The sequence below is a fragment of the Bison bison genome, unplaced genomic scaffold, assembly GCF_000754665.1.
Source record: "Bison bison bison isolate TAMUID 2011002044 unplaced genomic scaffold, Bison_UMD1.0 scf7180017864105, whole genome shotgun sequence".
NCBI lineage: Eukaryota > Metazoa > Chordata > Mammalia > Artiodactyla > Bovidae > Bison > Bison bison.
This window is the reverse complement of record NW_011494677.1, coordinates 9,951,092-9,958,020: the sequence shown is the minus strand read 5'-3', so window position 1 is coordinate 9,958,020 and position 6,929 is coordinate 9,951,092.

Below are 6,929 nucleotides of genomic sequence, written 5' to 3'. Positions count from 1 at the left end.
TACAAGTGGGCTTTGTGAGCCGTGGCCAGGGGACACCTGCAGCTCTCCCAGACATGCCTGCCCAGTAGGGGTGGTTTGAATGAGAAAACAGCTTCCAAAAAGATGTAACACAAGAGCATAAAAGGAAAAGAAAACGGTGCATTTGTGAGATGAGGGAATTGTAGAGTTTTATCTCTGATTCTCCTTTAAATAAACCTTTTATTATCTCATATTCTCACCCATAGGTCAGGGCTCACCAGATGACGAGAGAGAGAGAGGACTCATTACCAGGGCTCCAAGCTGGTGTTTTGCTCAAAAAGGAATTTGCTTTCAAACAGACATGTATTCACTAATCTCTTTTCTTTAAAAAAATAAATAAATAAAACAAACACAAAATCTCTTCCAACTCAGCTGACTAAGTCTGAGTGGGGATGACAGCAGCATTCACTGGCGTGATCCCGCAGAGCAAGCGTCCAGAATGAAAATAAATGTGACTTTTCATATCAGGGCATAGTGTTGCTTTGTTCATAATTCAATTAAAGAACAGGCATTACAATGCTCTTGTATGACAGAGGAGATAATAAAGAGATTCCACATCTTCCAGGCTGAAATTCAGCTAAACCTGGACTTGACAGGTTGCAATCAGTTATCTTAAGAGAGCCAGAGTGGACAGTCCTTGGTGTCCAAAGAGCTATACTTTGGGGAGTGAGGAGAAGCAAAAGAAAAAAATCCCCATGCCTTATATGGTCAACCAGGTTCCTGCTGCTGCTGCTGCTGCTAAGTCGCTTCAGTCGTGTCCGACTCTGTGCGACCCCATAGACAGAAGCCCACCAGGCTCCCCCCTCCCTGGGATTCTCCAGGCAAGAACACTGGAGTGGGTTGCCATTTCCTTCTCCAATGCATGAAAGTGAAAAGTGAAAGTGAAGTCACTCAGTCGTGTCCGACCCTCAGCGACCCCATGGACTGAAGCCCACCAGGCTCCTCCATCCATGGAATCTTCCAGGCAAGAATACTGGAGTGGGGTGCCATTGCCTTCTCTGGGTCAACCAGCTTAGCCCAGATCTATTCCAGATGGTTATTTCTCATATTTGTTGACATTCTTCATAGCTAATCAAGCCTTGATAAATACCAATAGTGTGATCATATATGTAAGATATCACTCATCTGTCAATCTATCTATCTGTCTCTCCCTATTAAAATGCTCAGTCACCCAATAAGGTCATCCACTTAAAACTGATTTTAGCAGGACCTGGAAGGAATTAAGTGAGGTGTCATCATCGTCACTTTTGGAAAACCTTCCCTGACTGTGGAAGCTGAGTTAGATGTCCCTTCTTGGCTTCAATTTCCTTGTCTGTAAAACACAATTAGTGATATCTTCCCCAAAAGGTTGTTTTGAAAATTAAATAAGCTAAGTTATGTGAAATGCCTAGTTGAGAACCTGGTGTCTCAGTCCATTCAGGTTGCTATCACAAAGTACCATAGACCAGTGACTTGTAAATATTTCTCACTGTTCTGAAGACTGGGAAATCCATGAGCAAGAAACCAGCAGATCCATGGTCTGGTGAGAGCCCACTTCCTGGGTCATAGACGGCTGTCTCTTTGCTGTAGCCTCACATAGTGGAAGGGGTAAGGGAGCTCTCCGGGGTTCTGTTTATAAAGGCAATAATTCCTGCTCATGAGGGCTCCACTTTCATGACCTCATCATCCCCTCAAAGCCCCCATCTCCTAGTACTATCACTTTGTGGGTTAGGTTTTAATACATGAATTTTTGGGGGACCCAAACAATCAACCTATAGCACCTGGCATACACTCTCAGTAACTGATGGGTAATATTAGAGCATGTACGTGTGTGTGTGTGAAGTCACTTCAGTTGTATCCAACTCTTTGCAACCCTATGGACCATAGCCCACCAGGCTCCTCTGTCCATGGGTTTCTCCAGGCAAGGATACTGGAGTGGGTTGCCATGCCCTTCTCCAGAGGATCTTCCCAACCCAGGGATCGAACCTGCGTCTCTTATGTCTCCGACATTGGCAGGCAGGTTCTTTACCACTAGCGCCACCTGGGAAGTCCATCAGAAGCTACATCCATTCATTTATCCATTTGGCACTTTGTTTGAGGGCACCCCCTATGCTAAACTCTAAGCAAGGCCTTGATGATGTAGCACTGAGCCAAACAGACCTGCTTCCTGACTTTCTGAATCAGACAGTATAAATGGAGGGGAGGAGGGGAGGTGATGACAGAGCGAAACAGGATCATGTACTTATATTGTGACAGGTACTCCAAAGGGACCATGCTTTGTAAGTTCCCAGTGCAGGAAAATGCTATCATCTAGGAAGTAAAACAAGTCTTCCTTTTGAACTGACAACGTTGCTGAGTTTGCAAAGATAAATGTGGATGTGGGAGGTGGGACATGAGACAGAAGCAGGATGTGGGAAAGGATGTCTGTTCTGTTGTGGTTTGATTTCATACTCTTGGAAGAGCAGGAGATGTGCTGGTGTGAACTTAGCAGAGTAAGTTCCTCCAGTGCCTTTTCTGGCATCAGTTGCCATCCTCTGGTGTCTCAGGGATGGGTATGGAGGGGACACAGACAATGCAAGGGAGAGATGGTTTAGGGGTCTGTGAGGAAGCCACATGGGTGGGGATTATGGAGGCAAATAGGAAGGATCCAAGGCGATCATGGAGTTAACACAAAGAGCTGCAGACTGAGGGGCAGTGGAGCTCCGTCTTGGCCCCAGCTAGCAGTCCTAGTTTACAGATGAGAAAACTGAACTTCAAGAAGGTTGTGTATTTACCCAGGAAATAACACCTGGTAGGTGGTAAAATGAAGTGAAAGTTGCTCAGTCATGTCCAGCTCTATGCAACCCCGTGGACTGGAGCCCATCAGGCTCCTCTGTCCCGTGGTTTTCCAGGCAAGAGTACTGGAGTGGATAGCCATTCCCTTCTCCAGATCTTCCCAACCCAGGGATAGAACCTTGGTCTCCCACACTGCAGGAAGATTCTTTACTCTCTGAGCCACGAAGACTCAGACTAAAATCCAGACCTTTTTATTCCAGGTCTCTTGCCTATACCACAAATGGAAGGATTTGAAGAAATAATTGCTGAGGTCCCTTCTGTATCTTAATTTCACTATTATGAATGATCTTCACAGTACCTCTTTAATAATAAAAAGGAAAAGAAAGCAAAGAAGGAAAGGTAAGGTAAATAAGGATGGAAGGAAGGAAAGAGAGAGAGAAGCAATAAAGACACACAGAGATAGAAAAAAGAAAAAGAGGATAAGAGAAAAGAAAAAAAAATCATAAATTTTATCTGTGACTTTTCTACTTTGGAGCATGTCCAACTTAATCATTTAAAGAGCCGTTAAAATCCACATCAGAGTGCTCACCAGTTGAATATTCCAGCCCTCTGTCAGGGCACTCACTAGAAGAGAAGCTAGACGTCCCTGCTGTATTATCATAATGGTTATTCCAGCCAGTGCTTGGTTATCGGTGCCAAATGCGGGGCAAGCCGTGGAGGCACGAACCCCTGAGATAGTTCATCACGGTTCTGACTCATTACTTCCAATATCCTCGAAGCGCCAAAAGCAGCCAGGGTGGAGGTTTCTGCTGTGTTTCATTTCGTTAACCGCTTCTGCGTATTGTGTTGAGCCTGTAGGTTCAGAAAGGAAACATAATACATGGCAAAGAAACAGTTTTCTTTGCACTGGAGCAGACAGCAAGTTAATCACCTGGCCAATATTAGCGTCTTGAGTGTAGGTGATGCCTTGTCCTTTTATTTTTTTAATTGGAGGATAATTACTTTATGTTGGGATGGTTTCTGCCATACATCAGTGTGAATCGGTCACAGGTATACATGTCCTATGTTTATTTCTGTTTCTCTGTTAGAAGAAAGGAATCATGATAAAAGTTGTGCTTTATGGTTCTAATGGAATTTAAGTATTTTTTAAAATGTTATGCCAGTTATTATATACACATCCATAGGTATGCATGCATCCCCTCCATTCTGAACACCCCTCCCACATCCATCCCCACCCTCTTTCCCCTTTTATTTTTGGCAGCAAACCTCCTTTTGGCTAGTCTTGGTAGAAGGCAAATATGCTTCTCCTCAAAACCTTTTCGGCATTTCCCTTTTCCCGAAGCCACGGCGACCAGACACTGCTCTTCAGGCCAATGTCTGCCTCACTGCCCTCCCCTGTCACCCACACGCACACTTTTTCGTTTATACTTTTATAAAAAATTTGGATGCGTTGCCCGTTAAATACAAAATCAAGGGCCCCAAGTTGTTTATTTCTGTTTCTCTGTTAGAAGAAAGGAGTCATGATAAAAATTGTGCTTTGCGGTTGTAATGGAATTTAAATATTTTTTTGAATGCTATGCCAGCTATTCTATTCTGTTTATTATTTATTTTTCGGCCGTGCTGTGCTACACTTGGGGTCTCAGTTTCCCAACCAGGAGCTGAACCCATGTCCCTGCAGTGGAAGCGTGGCATCTTAACCACTGGACTGTCAGGGAAGTCTGAATTTAAATATTTTTTAAACAAAATGTTGATAAGAGTTATCTATCTCTTTCTCACCAAAAAAAAAAACAAAACCCTCATTTTATAAAACAAATGTTTAAAAAAGTTGAATCTTCCCTCCCCCACCCCCCACTGGGTATAGAGACTCAGGAATGACATCGAAACTTGTTGTTTGTAATACATAGCAACAGCTCCCAGGCTCACTGTGGTGTAGAAAGAGCAAGCTAATAACTAAAGTTGAGATATTCTGATGTGATACTACATACAAAAATAAATTGTCTCTAAAAACAGCATGTTAATAGTGCACTTATTTTTAACCAAAGTTACACTAAAACAGAAGGATCTTCTCAACACTTATCCCAAATTCCATCATATAAGTATTTCCAAGTGCTGGAGGAATATCTAGAAATGTACAGATCAGAAAGTATAGTGGATTTATAAAATAGTTGAGAGAAAACAAGGTCAGTTCTTACTAGAATACAAACTACTTCAAAGGAAACTGAACACCTTTTAAGGAGGAGGAGACTGTCTTTCGGGTACTAGGTTATCAGAATATGGTTCTATTCAGAAATGTTATCTGTGTGTCATGGAATCCCCAGTCTAAGATATGACTCAAGACTGGGTACGTTGGATCATGTCAGTTATGTTGGTAGGGAGTAACCTCCTTTACCCTAGAAAAGATACAGTTTTAAGAAGAGGCATTATTGCCATTTGTGATGCTAACCCCTTGTTCAGAATACAGACATATCCCTATCTGTGCGTATAGACTGTGCATTTATATTCACATTTTTGAATACACACACACACACACACACACCACACACACAGTCTGTATCCTTCAAGGTTAGCAAATTCTGTACAGTTTCCAACTACTTTGTGAAGTAAAATTTTATTTTACTTTCTCCAAATGCCGTCATTTTCTGTCTCCAAAGCGTGACCCTAGGTCCCCTTTGGGCTTCAGGGAAGCTATTCATATTCTTTCACTACTCTTGGAAGTTTTCCTTAAATATCTCTCTATCTCCCCCTAAGATTCAGTACACAAATTTATCTTAGACACACTCCCTTAAATCTGTCATCATTGACAGAATGTGTTTACCCTTCCAATGAATTTTTCCTTCCATATTTTCTTTTCTAATCAGTTCTACCTATAAAGCTCTTTCTCACCCCATCCCCACTATCTACATTCTATTCATTCTCCAAGTTAATTTTTAGGTCATTCCCCCACTCCCCCCACCATGCCCTTTCTCTCTTAATCCAGTCTACTTGCAACTCCTATACCTTTCCTATTGTTCCCCTTTCATGCTCCTTCATTGTTCTTAATTATTTTAGAGTTTTCTCTCTTGCTCTTGCCTCAACAGTGAGAGATTAAAACCCAGATACCCTGATTTACACTTGCTCTGTACCCTCTCTTAACCTGTATGAATAAGCTTTGCATCTAAGAAGAACCATAAACCATATTTTAGAGTCTTTGATGGTTTCCCTGTCAATGTTTGTCAAAAAAAAAATTTAGTCTGTCTGTCCTCTTACCTAGTTTATTCTCCACCTGGATCACTTTTGTTACATCTATACACACAAGGGCACCTATGATAACCATGGACACTGGTTATCTCAATATGGAGAAGTGGAAACGGAATTCAGAGGATTCAGTGGATTATCATGCTGGCAGATGAAGAACTTGCAGCATCTACAGACTTCATGCAGGTGTTTGACTAAAAATATTATGGTATTTTTGGGTGAAAGGGAAGTAAGTTGTGTTGAGTCTGAGCCGTATCTGGATCCTAGAAGCGGTTGTTACTCATTTTGAATTAACTCACTGGCCTTCTGGATTCTATATACTATATACTAGACTGATCTGATCTGATCTGATACAGTCTCACAAGCTTGTCCTGTCACAAGCAACAGGACTGATCTTCATGGTGCTGATGCAGTCTGAGTTCTCTGCCCTGGTCAAAGCCTCCATGCATACCCAGGTCTCATCACCACTTTTCTGAGCCAGGGACCTCATCTTTTCCTTATGTAATTTCTATCATTACAAGCTGAAGGGAAGCCTTGTTATGTGTTATGGTAACACATAACAAGGTGATGTGTTACCAAAAAAAGTCAGTACAATCTTAGCCTCATTGCAACTTCGGGTGGTGGCATGCTGGGCAGAGCTAAATTCTAGCAGACCCAAGAGCCTGGACACTGTTGATAAGAAACAGCTTAAAAGACTGGAAGCTGTATCACCCAGAAAAGAGGATGTGATGCAGAGAGGGAGCAATAGGATTCTATTTTTATCTATACGAGTTAGGAGGTGATGTGGAAGTGGGGCTTTGCTTATATGAAAGCTATGACTAGTGAGGTTAACTTATACGGAGGCTCTCTACATTTAAAAATGGAAGGAACTGCTTTGTAACTGGTGAGCACACTCTTAACACTTGTCAGATTTAAGGACTTGT